This window comes from Equus quagga, chromosome 2, assembly GCF_021613505.1.
Source record: "Equus quagga isolate Etosha38 chromosome 2, UCLA_HA_Equagga_1.0, whole genome shotgun sequence".
NCBI lineage: Eukaryota > Metazoa > Chordata > Mammalia > Perissodactyla > Equidae > Equus > Equus quagga.
This window is the reverse complement of record NC_060268.1, coordinates 82,204,305-82,221,087: the sequence shown is the minus strand read 5'-3', so window position 1 is coordinate 82,221,087 and position 16,783 is coordinate 82,204,305. Positions and strand designations below refer to the sequence as shown.

General features: G+C 40.6%; 1 long non-coding RNA gene across 1 annotated transcript in view; it reads right to left on the bottom strand.

Annotated features, from left to right (window-relative positions):
* Window positions 1-2,028: 2,028 nt before the first annotated feature.
* LOC124231771 (uncharacterized) overlaps window positions 2,029-16,783 on the bottom strand; it is a 36,671-nt gene continuing 21,916 nt past the window's right edge. Inside the window, exon 3 of the long non-coding RNA XR_006886678.1 lies at window positions 2,029-2,835. This is a non-coding gene — a long non-coding RNA (uncharacterized LOC124231771). The remainder of the gene's footprint in view (window positions 2,836-16,783) is intronic.

Genomic DNA, 16,783 nt, shown 5'->3' with positions numbered 1-16,783 from the left:
AGCTGGTGATGGGTGCACAGCATTTGCTACGTTATTCTCTCTGCTTTTATATTTGTTGAAATTTGACATAAGAGAAATTTAAAAAATTTTCCTCAAATAAAACGGGAAATTATATGTTTAATATGGATGATAGACAAAGGGCTTCTGACAGTAATAGAAAAATAACTTTTACCTACTATAAATGAGAAAAACAACCAAATAGAAAAACAAATATGGACATATGTCACAAAAAAAGAAATCCAAATGGCCAATGAATATACAAAAAAGATGTTTGAATTACTTAATATTTAAAGAAAGGGAAGGAGCGAGCATAATTCTGGACAGAAAGGAAAAGGAGTAATTGTGAGACTTCTCAGAGACCAGAGAGTGAAGAAGGGAGGGTCGGCACCCAGTGAGCCTCTTGAGATGCACTGTGTCCTAAACTTTTATTTGGAGATAATTTTGTGTGTGTGTGCGCATAAAATTTATGAACAAAGCTAAGAGGACAACTTTAAACAGAATTAGGCATTTGTAAACATTCACATTTCATTAAACATGTAACAGTGATCAAATTAGGCCAATAATTTTAACCTAAAAAAAAGAAAGCTCCTCAAATGATTTAAAGGCTGCAGTGATACAGTGCCCTGATATTCTGCCTAGGATTCCAATTCTATATCTATAGGTAAAAGTAGACTCAAAATTAAGAACCTCAAAGCCAACATAAAGGGTATTGACCCTGCCAAGGACGACTCCTCAACATGTGGAAGATCACTGAGCTGTCTCTAAAGATGTCTGAGGTCAACTTAAGTTGGCAGAACATTGATAACCTATCTACCTCCTGACATTACCAACCCAACTTGCCGGTGGGAAATGCACTAGAGTGTCACTAATTATCATACCATATCAACATCTGACCGATTGGGATACAGCTTATTCCAACAGTCAAACTGCAATGCGAGTCTTAAAGGCTAGTTATTAGAAAATTTTATTTGCAAAATGTGATTGTTACGAAGACACATCACTGTACATCATGGGGTTAAACAGAATACACAATAAACTAAACTGATAGAGCCAAACAATTAACAGCAAATTACAACTAAAAGTAAAAGGTAGCAGTAACTGACAAATGAGATCAACTCAAGACAATATTTATAATGCAAATTTTCCCAAATTGGGGGAATTTCAAGTCCCTGAGAATACATATATAAGAGATCTGCAACCTGGCTAATATTGCATGTCAGAATATTTTTCCCAATACAAAAGTACTTCAGGAATATTTACTCATTTAATAAAACTCAGCTAACACAGAAATGTGAGAGTGAAAAGTGAGTCGGCCTTGACCTTCTCCCACAGTACAACCTGACAGAGGAGAAACAGGTGGAGGGGAGGAGAAAACAGTTCTGTTTGGTACTCAAGGTATGAAACAACAAAAGTGTCTGTCAACAGATGAATGGATCGAGAAAATATGGTATATATATATATATATATATATATATAAAACACACACACAATTATACACAATGGAATATTATTCAGCCTTACAAAAAGAAGGAAATCCTGTCATGTACACAACAACATGGATGAAAGTAGAGGGCACTGTGCCAAATGAAATAAGCCAAAGAAATGAAGATAAATACTGCAGGGTATCACTTACATGTGCAATCTAACATAAAATGTCAAACTCATAGAAACAGAGCAGAATGGTGGTTCCCAGGGGCTGGGGAGGAGGGGAAATAGGGAGAAGTTGGTAAAAGGGTACAAACTTTCAGTTATAAGATGAATAAGGTCTGAGGACCTAATGTATAACATGGTGACTATAGGCGACAACCCTGTATTGTATAATTGAAATTTGCTGAGAGAGTAGAACTTGAATGTTTTCACACAGACAAACAGACACAAAAAGGTAAATATTTAAGGTGATGGATCTGTTAATTAACTTGACGAGGGAATTCTTTCTCTATGTATTCATATATCAAATCGTCACATTGTACATTTTAAATATCTTACAATTTTATTTGTCAATTATACATCAACAAAGCTTAAAAAAAGAGAGAGATCTGTTTGGGCCATTTTTTCTAAGATGACTATAAATGTAGACCCAACGGAGATGTCAAGCAGGCAGATGAGAGTTTGGAGCTCCCAGGAGATGGCACACCTGGAGACATGAAGGCATGAGTCATCAGCACAGAGATGATATTTAAACAATGGGATTGAATAAGATCCTGTAGGGAGAGAATGTAGATAAAAAAGAGACAGGATTGGGGACCAAGCAGTCGGGCACCCCAGGTTTTAGTAAATTGAATAAAGTCAGAAATAGAATTTAAAGTGATAGAAGTGAGTTTAATGTTTGGTTCGTGGCTCTCTGAAATGTATTTATGTTAATAATTTTAAAACAAAATAATCTAAGCAAATATCCCTGCAGTGCATTCTACCAGACTGGCAGCCGGCAGTCATCCTGATTCTAGAAAACAAGCCTTGCCACACACCTCTGCCATCATTGACGAGCCACCCCAAGTCATTGTAGTTGTGTGATATTTGGTCCAAAATTTTGAGCCAAACTTAACATGGAACAGACAGGAAATCATTGATGACTGTGGGTCCATTGGGAATGCTGCTCATGTGTATTACCTGCTCTAATTGAATTTCTGTGGTGTAAACAAAGACAGTTTGAAGACATGAATTGCAATTTGGGCAGGGCGTGAGTCGGCAGCTGCCAGCAGTTGTTGATGTATTTTTCCAGTGATTGGGCTTCAAACTGAAGGAAGAGAGGTGGAAAGGGCTGCAGCTCTTCCGTGAACAACTTTAATCCAGTCTAACCTCCATTCTTCTTAGTTTGTGTTTTCTTTCTGTTTTCTCCTGTGCCAAAGGGAGAAAAGAATTAGTTGGGTGGTAGAAGAATTGCCGAGGTCCTTCACAGACCAATTTGGGAATTGCCCTGCGATGGTTAATTTCACGTGTCAAGTTGGCTAGGCTGTGGCCCAGTTGTTTGATCAAAGGCCAGTCTAAATGTTGCTGTGACGTTATTTTTTAGATATGATTAGCATTTAAATCAGATTATCCTCCATAATGTGGGTGGGCCTCATCCAAACAGTCAAAGGCCTTAAGAGCAAAGACTGAGGTTTCCTGAGTAAGAAGCAATTCTGCCTCAAGACTGCAACAGGGAAACCCTGCCTGAGTTTCCAGCCTGCAGATTTCAGAGTCAAGACTGCAACATCAACTCTTCCCAAAAGAGAGGGAGAGAGAGAGATGGCTGGATGGAAGGATGGGTAGATAGGTAGGTAAATAGAAAGATCTCCTGTTGCTTCTGTTTCTTTGGGGAACCAGGACTAATAACCTTCCCTTCTTCCTGTCTTTCTCCAGCCCCTTTTACCACATCTGCTCAAGTGACTTACCATGCAGCCATTGTAGAAAATTTTATACTGGAGGCCGAAGAATAGAGGAGACAGGCTCTGACTCTGGGGCTTAGTATCTGAGTTCCAGTTCTGACTACAGCACTTCAGAATCATGCAAACTAGTGGCACAAACCCAGAGCCTCAGTGAAGGGACTAGTAGGAGCAGCATGTGGATTCCACTTCTGAGCCTGGAGTGGTTTTCAAACCCAGGATGAGAATGCTTCTACAAGCAGCCGAGAGCTTTGTCTCCAATGCCATCTATAATATCAGGTGAGTAGATTTAAGTAAGTCACTCTGAAGAAATGAGAGTCTAAGAGAGAATGAGAGGATGGTTCCTCAATTCTGAGGCAGTATTTCCTTAACTGACTTCTTTCTGTCATTCAATTTCTGATACAATAAACCAAATGGCTCTCAGTGCTCACTATATTCAAATTTTTTCAAAATTAACACACTCCCCACCTAGGTGAAGATTTTGAACTCTATTAAAGTAAACAATAGATAACAGTAGGATGACCTATTTTGTTAAAAAAAAAAAAGTAAATACCCACACAATTAGACAACCCATTGGTTGGTCTTAAACCTGTGTTCAGTTTTCAAAGAGAATCACACCCCACTCAAAGCACGCATTCAGGCTTCAGTGGACTTTTTACTTTGGGCCAAATTTGGAGCTTGATGGCCCAGTTTTAAGGAAATCTCTGGTGCCTAGGAGGGACATTGGGGAAGCAGAAAAAGCCTGGTGACTTAGGTGGCCAGGCAAGTGATTTCACGGAAAGACTACTGAATTTGGAATCAGGAATCTTAGGCTGCCTCTCCACTTCTTAGTCATATGGCTTCAAAAAGACAACCATCCCTCCTGAGCCTCGATCCCCCCACCTCTAAGAAGGGATAACAATCTCCATGTCACCTTCCTGACAGCTTTGTTGTGGGAATCCAATGGGATAAGTGTATTCAGGTGCTTTGTACTGGATTTTACTAATACGAGCTACTATGTTGATGACCTGGCACAGAATGGTTAGTAGTTTAATTTCAGCAAAAATTCCAGAAACAGATTCCTTGCTCTTGACTAATTAAACAATATACAGACTTCCAGAAAAGGCAAAGCCCGTTCTGTTCGTACCCTGCCTGGTGGTTCAGACTGGCTCTTTCATCTTTGTACACAAGGACCCACCAAGAGTATTATACCATCTCAGAGATCTCATCAAGCTGAAGCACTGGGCCCTTTTCCATAGGCTCTAGGGCAGGGAGCCAGAGTGGTAGGGGGGCTCAGGACTGGCTCACAGTCTGAGGGGTAGAAGGCTGGCCTTCAGGACCACGTTTTCAGGTTACCTCTCTTTTCTCCTACCAGCCATAGGAGTTGTGTGAACTCTCTGGGGGCACCTGGGTATAAATACATCCCAAGTATTGCAAACCCTGCTCCTCCTCAACCAGGCACAGGAATTCCAGAAGTTTCCCAAGCCTGGTTTAATGCAATATTGCTACAATTTTCTCAATAGATGCCATATTTCCTGGGAATCTACTTATACTATCACGTTGACGTAGTTACTGACTTGCTCTCCTGGCAGGACCAGAAGCCGTAAAAAGGTTGAAACCAGGGGCCAGCCCCGTGGCCGAGAGGTTAAGTTCACGCACTCTGCTTTGGCAGCCCTGGGTTTCACTGGCTTGGATCCTGGGCGCAGATGTGGCACTGTTTATCAGGCCATGCTGAGGTGGCATCCCACATAGCACAACCAGAAGGACCTACCACTAGACTATACAACTATGTACCCAGGGGCTTTGGGGAGAACAAGAAAAAAAAAAGCGGATTGGCAACAGATGTTAGCTCAGGTGCCAGTCCAAAAAAACAAAATATTGAAACCATGGGAGGTTCAGAGCAACAGCCAACCAGGAACAGGCGGAGAATGTGGCTGAAAACCAAATAATAAGTAACAGCTAATTTCTATCAAGCTCCCTGAGAGGCATTTAACATGCTTTATTTCAATTAGTCCTCATCTAAACAGTGTGAGGTAGGTACTCTATTATCTCCAGCTTACAGATGAGGAAACTGAGGCGTGGGGTGGATGTATCTAGTCCAGTGTAGCACAAATGGCAGTAGAGGAGAGAAACAGGGCTGTCTGAACCTCTGCACTCTGCTGCCTTGCCAGCATACCGCACCACCTCCCCATTATAAGGTCTGTTTATTTTGATCATCTTAAGAGTTTTCTCAAATCAACTACTCAATGAACCAAATAAATAATGTCCAATTTAAAACTGGTGATGGAGGCTCAGTAAGCCGGAGAGGTAATAGGAACCGAGGGAGCAGCTGGTGAGGAAGGACAGCTCCCTTCTCCCACATGGCATTTATGTGGCCTGTCGTTTATTTTAGCCAAGTCTCACTCTTAAAAGCTGCAGCCAAACACTTGATGGGGAGTGTCAGTAGGCTGTGTTCACCAATCACCCACGATAGACCAAGTCTCAATAGGCCACTTTTTGCCAGTGTATACTGAATTGTATCGGGACGCAGTAGCATCCTTGCATCCAACGTAAAGAAAACATCAAGATAATAAAAGCAGAGCATAGGCCCTTCCATCAAATAGATGGGGATATAATAACAGCTTTCATCTCGCGGGTAATTATAATTGCCAGCTGGGTACCTCATGCCCTCAGAATGATAGATGTGTGACTCTCAGAAGTGAAACAGTGAACCTAAACATTTCACTGATGGTTTTCAGGTGGGCCCTGGACTGTCGGGTCTCTGAGAGGAGGTAGCAGAGAGCTAAGACAAAACAAAACCTTAGGATGTACCCCCACTGAACGCATGCAGGATGGCTCCAGGTAAAAGCCAGGTAAGAAAGGAACAAAGGACAATGAGGAGGTGTTTGCCACCCCATGTCCTCTGGGTGGAGAGATTGTGCTTGATGCGGTGGAAAAAAATGAGGCTGATAATGTCACCACGGCTCCTCAACGTGTGTCTTCACCCAAGGAATCCACAGTTCTCCTTTTTCTTCCACCCCTGCTCAGTTTTAGGGTCACCCCACAAGCCTGCGAGGGTGGGAGCACTTCAACTTATGACGGGAGCTTCCACCAGACCCAGGCGGCGCGGCGGGGTGACGGCAGCCCACGCAGGGAGCCCTTGAACCACAGTGACAGGCTCATTCAGAAACAAATTAGAGGTTAAGTAAAAAGTGCATGACGGAGGCAAAACCGAGTTTCCCTTTCCCCCTCCTGTCGGTTAGAATTAGAAAGTGCCCATGAGCAGCGTGTGTCAAGAATATGAACGTGAGATGTCATTTTGGCTGCGTCTAATTGAAGCCAGGATAAATGGAGTGGAAAGGCAGCGTCTAATCCAATCAAAACATGAAAAAGGTATTTTGACATGTAAATTACAAACTTCCTGTGTATTTTGTCTCCCCAATTACACCCTCCCCTGTCATGTTTTTTTAAATTATATCTTAATCTCCCAGTCTCCTAATAATTATGTCATCATTCTTGGGCCCTGAACACTGTGTAATGGTATTTTATGGGATATGCCATTCATTATTAACGAAACTCACTCTGTCCCCGGTGATACCATATCTCGTGGTGTTCAAACACGCCTGGTGTCAGCTCCCGCTTTGTAAATGCTACAGCAGTTCCACTCTCGGCTTGGTGATTACACTGGAGTGAGTTTGTGAAGCACTTTTGGACAGTTAATCCGATTCATCAGTATTTTATGTGGGGATACCCAACACCATTTTCTTTTAATGGGATGGGCAATTGGCTTAAAATATAAGTCTCTCATCATCGGGGCTCACTGACACAGTGCCACGCACAGAGATTTTACTGCTGCTCTTAAAGAAATAGCTGATATTGAGATCACAGAAAGAAGTCAGATAATAAAGGCAAATGGCAGTTTGATATGCAAAGAGTGGTTATACTGTGCTGGCGGAGGTGCTGGTAAATACTATTACAGATTGTCTCCAAGCAGGAGAAAAGCTTCAAGATCATCTGGCCAGGCCCCTGGATTTACGGGCAAGAAAAATGACAGCAACCAGGTAAAAAGAGTTCTCCAGGTCTCTCTGTTCCTTGGAGGCAGAAACAGAACTATATTCCCCAGGGCACCAACCAGGGGACACCAGGATCCTGGCAACCCCTACCCCAGAGCCCCAGGGGTGACATTCTAGAGCCAATGCATTGCCTTTGGGGCCACCGATGGAGCAGAAGTGAGGTGTCTCTGAGGAAGTCACTGAAGGCTGGGCCAGGGGAGCAACATATCATGGAGCAGTGCGTAAAACTGAAAGTCACCATTGAACAGTGTTGGCTTCTTCCAAGAGGCCCCTGATTTCTTAAAATGCTTTCTTCGAAAGACCATCTTTTGTTAAAGGGTTTATTCACACTTAAGTGGTGGAGTGGAGCAAGAATAGGAATTGGGTTCAGAAAGACAGAAGTTCTCATCTTGGATGTGCTACATTCTACTTCTTGACCTTGGGCACATCACTGGGCCTGCCTCGCTCAGCCTCAGGATGCTCACCTGTAGAACAGAGGTAATAATTCCTTATCTGCTCTTGGGACAAATGCAAGCAGACTTCATTCCCTGGACATAGAGCACTTTAAAAACGAAATAGCCACAACTAGAATATGAAATTTAAAGTCAAGAACTCTGGATCTGTGTCCCTGTTCTACCACTCAGTAGCCATCTGAACTCAATCTCCTCTTCTTTTTTTAAATTTTATTGTTTTTTATTTTATTGAGGTCATAATAGTTTATAACATTGTGCAATTTTGGTTGTACATTATTATTTGTCATTCACCATATAAATGGGCCCCTTTACCCCTTATGACCACCCCCGCAACCCTCTTCCCCCCAGTAACCATTAACCTGTTCTCTTTATCCTTGTGTTTGTTTATCTTCCACATATGAGTGAAATCACATGGTGTTTGTCTTTCTCTATCTGGCTTATTTCACTTAACATGATACCCTTAAGGTCTACCCACGTTGTTGAGAATGGGATGATTTTTCTATGGCTGAGTAGTATTCCATGGTGTATATATATATATACATATATATATACCACATCTTCTTTATCCATTCATCAGTCAATGGGAAATTGGGTTGCTTCCACTTCTTGGCTTTAGCGAATAATGCTATAATGAACATGGGGGTGCATACATCTCTTTGAATTATTGATTTCAAGTTCTTTGGATAAATACCAGTAGTGGGATTGCTAGGTCATACAGTATTTTTGGTTTTAATTTTTTGAGAAATCTCCACACTGTTTTCCATAGTGGCTGTACCAGTTTGCATTCCCCCCAGCAGTATATGAGGGTTCCCTTTTTTCCACATCCTCTCCAACATTTGTTATTTTTTGTCTTGGTGATTATAGCCATTCTAATGGGTGTAAGCTGATATCTTAGCGTAATTTTGATTTGTGTTTCCCTGATGATTAGTGATGTTGAACATCTTTTCATGTGCCTATTGACCATCTGTATGTCTTCTTTGGGAAAATGTCTGTTCATATTCTTTGCCCATTTTTTGATTGGGTCATTTATATTTTTCTTGTTGAGTTCTGTGAGTTCTTTATATATTTTTGAGATTAACCCCTTGTGAGATATATGACTTGCAAATATTTTCTCCCAGTTAGTGGGTTGCTTTTTCATTTTGTTCCTGGTTTCCTTTGCCTTGCAGAAGCTCTTTAATCTGATAAGGTCCCACTTGTTAATTTTTTCTTTTGTTTCCCTTGCACGAGTAGACAGGGTATTTGAAAAGATCCTTCTAAGACCAATGTCAAAGAGTCTACTGCCTATATTTTCTTCTAGGAGTTTTACAGTTTCATGTCTTACCGTCAAGTCTTTGATCCACTTTAATTTTTGTGTATGGCGAAAGATAATGGTCTACTTTCATTCTTTTGCATGTGGCTGTCCAGTTTTCCCAACACCATTTATTGAGGAGGCTTTCCTTTCTCCATTGTATATTCTGAGCTCCTTTGTCAAAGATTAGCTGTCTGTAGATGTGTGGTTTTATTTCTGGGATTTCAATTCCGTTCCATTGATCTGTGTGGGTGTGTTTGTGCCAGTACCATGCTGTTTTGATTACTGTAGCTTTGTAGTATATTTTGAAGTCAGGGATTGTGATGCCTCCAGCTTTGTTCTTTTTTCTCAGGATTTCTTTAGCTATTCAGGGTCTTTTGTTGCCCCATATGAATTTTAGGATTATTTGTTCTATTTCCATGAAGAATGTCATTGGGATTCTGATTGGGATTGCACTGAACCTGTAGATTGCTTTGGGTAGTATGGACATTTTAACTACATATATTCTTCCAATCCTTGTGCATGGAATATATTTTCATTTCTTTATGTCATCATCAATTTCTTTCAGTAATGTCTTATAGTTTTCATTGTGCGGGTCTTTCACCTCCTTGGTTAAATCTATTCCTAGCTATTCTATTTCTTTTTTGTTGCAGTTGTAAATGGGATTGTATTCTTGAGTTCTCTTTCTGTTGGTTCATTATTAGAGTATAGAAATGCAACTGATTTTTGTAAGTTGATTCTGTACCCTGCAACTTTGCTGTAGTTGTTCATTGTTTCTACTAGTTTTTGGATGGATTCTTTGGAGTTTTCTATATATAAAATCATGTCATCTGCAAACAGCATCAGTCTCTCCTTAAAACAAAGGGCATAATAATGTACCTCCCAGAGTTAAAATGAGGTAGCGTGGGCCCCAGTGTTTTACGTGCCCAGCATATGTCAGATGTTGAATGGCCAACAAAGCCATAGATCTTTCTATTGAAAGCAAGTCTAAGTGACACACAACTCATACATGAAAGGTTGCAAAGTGAGTCTGGATGGGGGGAGGGTACTGAAAATTATCGAAATACGTGGACCTACCACTTGCTCATGGGCAGGTTATTGAGACCACATGAATTACCACACTGAATCCTTCAGCTGTATCCAGTAGTCAACCCTCAACCACTGTGACAGCCAGAAACAACAAAGGCACCAAGGAATGTTCCATTTAGAACATCCTCTGAACAAGTCCCTCTGAACAAGAACGAAGTGGATTGTTCTTTTTCATTTAGCTCTATGAGTACATGAGGGCTTTATAGGTGGTCTTGCCCACCCACCTACACAGGTATACAAGGGAGGTCTTGGATGCCAGCAGGCAGTCAGCAGCTTCCCTCTTTCCACTACTTCAAATAACATTGATGCCGGGCCCTGTGGGAAATCAGAGATGAGAAAGACATGGTATCTGTCCTTAAGTCCAGAAGCAGAAATAAGAGCTGTAGGAAAATTATTCGTAATTCAAACTAGAAAGTGAGATATGCTCTATAGGAGTTGCTGGCAAAGTTCCAGGAAGATATTTTAGTGTATTCTTATTCTTTATTATATTAGAATGTTCTTGAAGGGGTAAAGGGAAGCCCATCCCCACTAGGAGAATTGCTCATAAAAAGAAAGAAGAGTAACTAAAATGAAATCTCCTGTGTTTAAAAGATGACAGATACAGAAGTTGAACCACAAATAGTGATCATACTGTCTTGGAAGGTGTTATATAAATGGGCCAGAGAAAGCTCCCATATATTGTCCTAAAATTGCCCTCATGCTGTTTACTTCTTTGAATCAGGCTAAAACTGGTAGCCCAAAGCTCACAGGCACCAAATTCAAGTTCTTACGCATCCAATTGCTTTAAATATAGTCCAAATAAACATATCTTTAGGCATTTAGTGCCTACCTACTCTGCATATCCCACAAAACTGCACCCAACATATTCCAACCACAGGTAAGATAAGCCTTGTAGCCATTGAAGATCCCAAACCACTCCTGCGTTTCCAAGTTCTCTAACCCACAGACTACCCACCTTGCTGGGGAGCAACATCTGCTAGACACATACGGCCCCTATCTCATTCTCCTCTCCCCTGGCAGGTGCCTTGCTCTATTGTTCTTCACTGTGGTGACCTCCATCAGTCTCTGCAAGGTCTCCTGCTGGGAGAAACTTCCTCTCTCATGCAATCCTGTCCAAGTGCCACCCAATAAAACGTGTTGTGTTACTGCATCTCCTGGTCCTGTCTCTTCCTTGATCAACCCTCAGATCCTTGAACTTACCACGGAGGGTATCTTACTCTGTTGGGGCTGCTCTAACAAGATACCACAGACCGAGTGGCTTATAAACAGCAGACATTTATTTCTCACAGTTCTGGAGGCTGGAAGTCCAAGATCAAAGCACCAGCAGATTTAGTGTCAGGTGATAGCTCGCTTCCTGGTTCACAGGGCTGTCTTCTTGTGTGTCCTAACATGGTGGAGTGGAGCTCTCTGGGGGCTCTTTTATAAGGTCACTAATTCCCACCCAAAGGCCCTACCTCCAAATACCAATGCATTGGGGATTAGGTTTCAATATATGAATTGGGGGGGGGGGATACAAACATTCAGTCTATAGCAGAGGGAAATTACCATCTAATGGAATGAAGACTGGACTTGGAATCACAGTCAGAGTATGAATCCCAGCTCCAACCATGTCCTACTCTGTGGCCTCGGGTCAGTCACTCACACTTTTGAATTTCACGTTCCCCATCGGCGAAGTGAGGATGCCTACCTCCCAGTGTCGCTGAGGCCAGGACATTGTTAATGCATGAAGAGGAGCTGGAAGAGGAACTCAATAGAGCATCAACAAACCACGTGGGATCTTGTGTGTCCTAGCAGAATCCCAATATTGGATCTGTGGGGAAATAATGTGTGAGGTGATAGTAAATATCTAGCCCCAAATAATGAGAGGCCTTGTAGAGATTAAGAGGGAAGTACCTTAACAGATTGGGAAACACCATGTTGGTGTCTCTTGTTCTAGCCCCATAAAGATGACCAGCTCCCAGTGGGCCCAAACCAGTGATGCTGTCTTCCCCATTTCTTAAAAGGAATCTCCTACTCCTAAGTCTGGTATCTGTTTTCCCAGAGGCCTGAGTGAAATTGGAGCCCCTCAGGTGACCAACTAGCTCCCCTGGTTTCTGGCTCACATTTCAAGGCCCTAGACTTGGTGATTAGAGCAGTGGCATGCCCCTATCAAGGGCAGAACTGATTCTGGTTTGCCTGCTACTCACCATATGAGTCAGTTCATACTCCTCTTAGTCTTGATTCTGGAACCTATATGACCATTACCTAGACATCCCTGCCGACTGGCATTTTCCATTCCATAGATCAAGCCCTTGCCAGGAAATACAGTTTTGACCTTGTCTCTTGATTCTAGATCTGCGATGTCCAAGAGCTCTTTCTACTATGATAGAAACGCTCTATATCTGTGCTGTCCAATATGGTAGCCACTAGCCAACAGAAGACTTGAAATGTGACTAGTGTGACTGAGGGACTGAATTTATAATTGCATTTAATTTTATTTGATTTAAGTAGTCATACGTAGCTGGTGATTACCAAATTGGACAACACAGTTCTAGAGTCTGTAAGTTTGGATGCTCCTATGCAGTTCTCTAAGCATAATTGTTAGTTTTTCTTGCTCTCTCTCAACCCCAGCTGCATTCCTCTCAAGACTTAGTGCTCTTAGACTAGGAGCTTAACTATCTTAATTTAACTACCACCCTTCCTATTAGACATGCATTTCCCAAGGTCATTAGTGCATCATTGGCTATCAGACACAAGGTCTGCAACTTGGTGTTCACCTTGAGTGAACATGTGTTATGCACCTAGAATATCCTGTGTGCATAACCCAGGGAGTTTAAGGCAGAGGGACCCATCCCTAAGGACATTTGCCTTGGACAACGGACAATGAGTCTTGACGATGGTGATAGTGATGGAGGTAGGGAAGAGAAGACAGATTATGGGTATATTTTCAAAGTAGGGCCAATAGGTTTTGAATTGGCTTGAATATGGTGAACACAGCCCAGGAAGCTGTGTGTCAGGGTCACCTTGCTCTATGCCTACCTCTGCACTTTAAAGAAGTAAACATTCCCCACACACCACCCCAACCCTACACCCCCAGCCATCACGCAGCTCTACTTGTCATGAAAAACAAGCTCTAGCACCTTTGCTTGGACCGTAGCCCATGCCCTAGACTCTTTTTTCCCCCTATCCCACCTTAAGTTATTTTTCCTGACTTGTGCCTGACTTTGTCTTCCAAAAATTCCACCATTTCCTACATCTCAGGACTTAGATCCTTCCCCTGGAGCTTTGAACCCTGGATCCTTTCACATGGCCCTTGATTTATCATAGTTGTGATAGTTTGATGATCTGCATGCACCGCTCAGATTCTGGATGAAGTTGCCATTCAGGCAATCTGAGTGAACCGCCCCCCCCCCCCCCGCCAGTGAATGTGCCCTGCCCCCTGGGCCCTGGCTGGCAGGACTTCCATCAAATGTCAGCCTCTTTCAAGGGGACAGACACACCTTCCAAAAGCCCACTTTAGCCCTATGTCCTCAGCAGTTATCAAGGACATAGGAGTAAAGTCAGAAAAATGTCTTTCAAACTGCTGTTGCAAACCTTAGTCATTAGTAAATATAAAAACTACTCATGGGAGAAAAAGTTAGTCTTTCAATTGGTGTCTTCTTTTAACAGACTAATAAAGCATTGCTTATTATGTATTGACTCATATTATATATTGACTCAATATTTGAAAAGAATTTAGGGAAGCTTATGATGATGCATACAGTATAGCTAGATAAAAATAACTTTATATGAATAAAAACAATGAAGTAAAGGTAAAATAAGAAAAATTGGGGCCAAGAGTGAGTATAGTTTGCAAAATATAGGCAAGGAAGTTCTATGCTCTTGTAATGAGGGAGTCTCAAAATCAGAAGACTCACGCCAAGGAGGAGAAAAACTACCCCATCTATCAAATGTGGGAAATGATGGCATCTACTTCTCAGGACTTGGGAGAATTAAATGAAATAACACACATACAGCACTAAAGATGGTTCCTTTAAGTATGTATTTAAGAAATGCTGGCTACTGTTGTTTTAAAACACATGGATTTCCTGACACTGAGCCAGAGAGAACTTACTCTTTAGGTCCTTTCCAAAAAGATCAATCACATATTGGTTAATGCACAAAGTTCTCAACATCATCCTTACAGGAAATTGAGCAGTGAGGTTCAAGGAGTTGTCTCTCATGGTGGCCTCCGAGAAGGGGAAGGAGTGCTACGCCACAGTGCAGTTCAGGGGCAATTCCACCCATGGCCCCTGGAAACAGTCCTCTGATCGTCTGATCTTCATGTATTTTAAAACTCTGTTATTAGGTAAATATTTGGAAATGTTGTTCTTTTGATGAATTAACCATTTTATCATTATGAAATGACTCTTTATCCCTGATAATATATCTTTTTCCTCTGAAATCTACTTTATCTGTTATTATCACAGCCACTCCACCTCTTCGTTTTAAATCAGTGTTATCACAGTATATCTTTCCCCATCCTTTTGCTTCACTAAAGTACAAGGACTTTACAACAGAATACTTCCTTTTCTCCACTTGTACTGTTGTTATCCTACATTTTACTTCTATACATGTTAAATCCCGCAATATATTATTTTTTAATTTAAATATTCAGTTATCTTTTTTTTTTGAAAATTTAACCCTTTATTGATGTGAGGGTATAAAGTCTTCTAAACTTGAATGCTGTTGTAAAGCAAAATTATTAATACTCTTTTTTTTAAATGCAAAGCATTTATTTTAAAGAACATTGCAGTTAGTTTTTGAATGTTGCAATTTTATACAGATTACGGGAAAACATAGAAACTCTATGAGACACTTCCATTTTGTGCCATCAAAGTTGTCATTTGAGTGCATACAAGCTTTATAGACTAATAATGCTACTGGAAGCATACTTTTGACTTTAGTGTATTATTTTTTGAAAATTTGAATTTATCGTCACTGAAATAATTTTTCTTAAATAGACACTTTCAGTGTAAACTCAATTATTAAGAGGAAGAACTGTAAAGTTAATAAATACTCTCAGCGGGAAGATTTCTTTGGTCTTATACAAACTTTTCATTTTCTTCCATCTGAGCCTATCACTTTTTGTCTCAATCTGTGCCCTCAGACTTTGGAACACTTTCAGCAACAGAAATACAAACCATCTTTGATCTTAAAAGTGGTAATGAAAACATGGCTTTTGAATGAGGCCAACTTGCGAGTGCAGATGATTCTTTACCTAGTGTCCTAGCCAGTAAAACTTAAACAGTCAACTATCTTTTAAAGATATTTCCATAAGAAGCAAAAGAAAATCTTTTATATTTATCCATGTAGTTGCTACTTCCAAGCATCTTCGTTCCTTTGTGTAGATAGATTTCCACCTGCTCCATTGTCTTCTGACTTACATTGTTTCTGACAAGAAATCAGCTGTCAGCCTTATCTTTGTTTCCTTGGACACAATGTGTCTTTTTGTTCTGACTGCTTTGGAATTTTCTCTTTATCACTGGTTTTGAGCAATTTGATTATGGTGTGCTTTGGTGTAATTTTCTTCATGTTTCTTTTGCTTGGGGTTTGCTGAGTCTTGGATCTGTGGGTTTAGAATTTTTATCAAATTTAGAAAGTTGGAAGCCATTTTCTCTTCCTATATCTCTTGCCTCACCCCCCCCAACTGCATTTATATTTTACCACTTGAAGTTGTCCCAAAGTTAATTGACGTTTATTTTCTTTCAGTCTTTTTTCTTTCTGTTTCATTTTAAATAGTTACTATTGCTTTGTCCTCAAGTTCATGGAATTTTTAGTTTGATGTCCAATCTGTTGGTTATCCCATCTAGTGTATTTCTTCATCTCATACATTGTAGGTCTTTTTATATATTCTATATCTTTACTTAATATGTTCAGTCTTTCTCTTAGCTTTTTGAACATGTGGAATACAGTTATAACTGTTTAAATACCCTTGTCTAGTAATTCTATCATCTGTGCTATTTCTGCACCTGCTATTTCTGATTGACTGACTTTTTCTCTTCTCATTATGTTCATATTTTCCTGTCTCTTTGTATGGCTGGTAATTGTTGAGTGGATGCCAGATATTATGAGTTTTACTATATGGAGTGCTGGATATTTTTGTTTTTTTATAAATATTCTTGAATTCTGTTCTGGTATGCAGTTAAGTTACTTAAAGATAGTTTAATCCTTTCATGTCTTGATTTTCAGCCTTGTTAGTTCAAAAAAGCTTTTAGTTTAGGGCTAATTTTTCCCCACTTAGTTCTGACATATTAAACAAGACAAAATACTCTGAATACTATATATTATGCCCGGTGAATTATGAGGTTTTCCACTCTGGCTGGTGGTAAAAGGAACAGTTCTGGGCCCTGTATGAGTCTTGGGGATTATTTGTACTAATTCTTTTGAGTTTCTCTTTTCTTTTTTTTTTTTTTAAAAGATTGGCACCTGGGCTAACAACTGTTGCCAATCATTTTTTTTTTTCTGCTTTATCTCCCCAACCCTGCTCCTGTACACAGTTGTATATCTTAGTTGCATGTCCTTCTAGTTGTGGGATGTGAG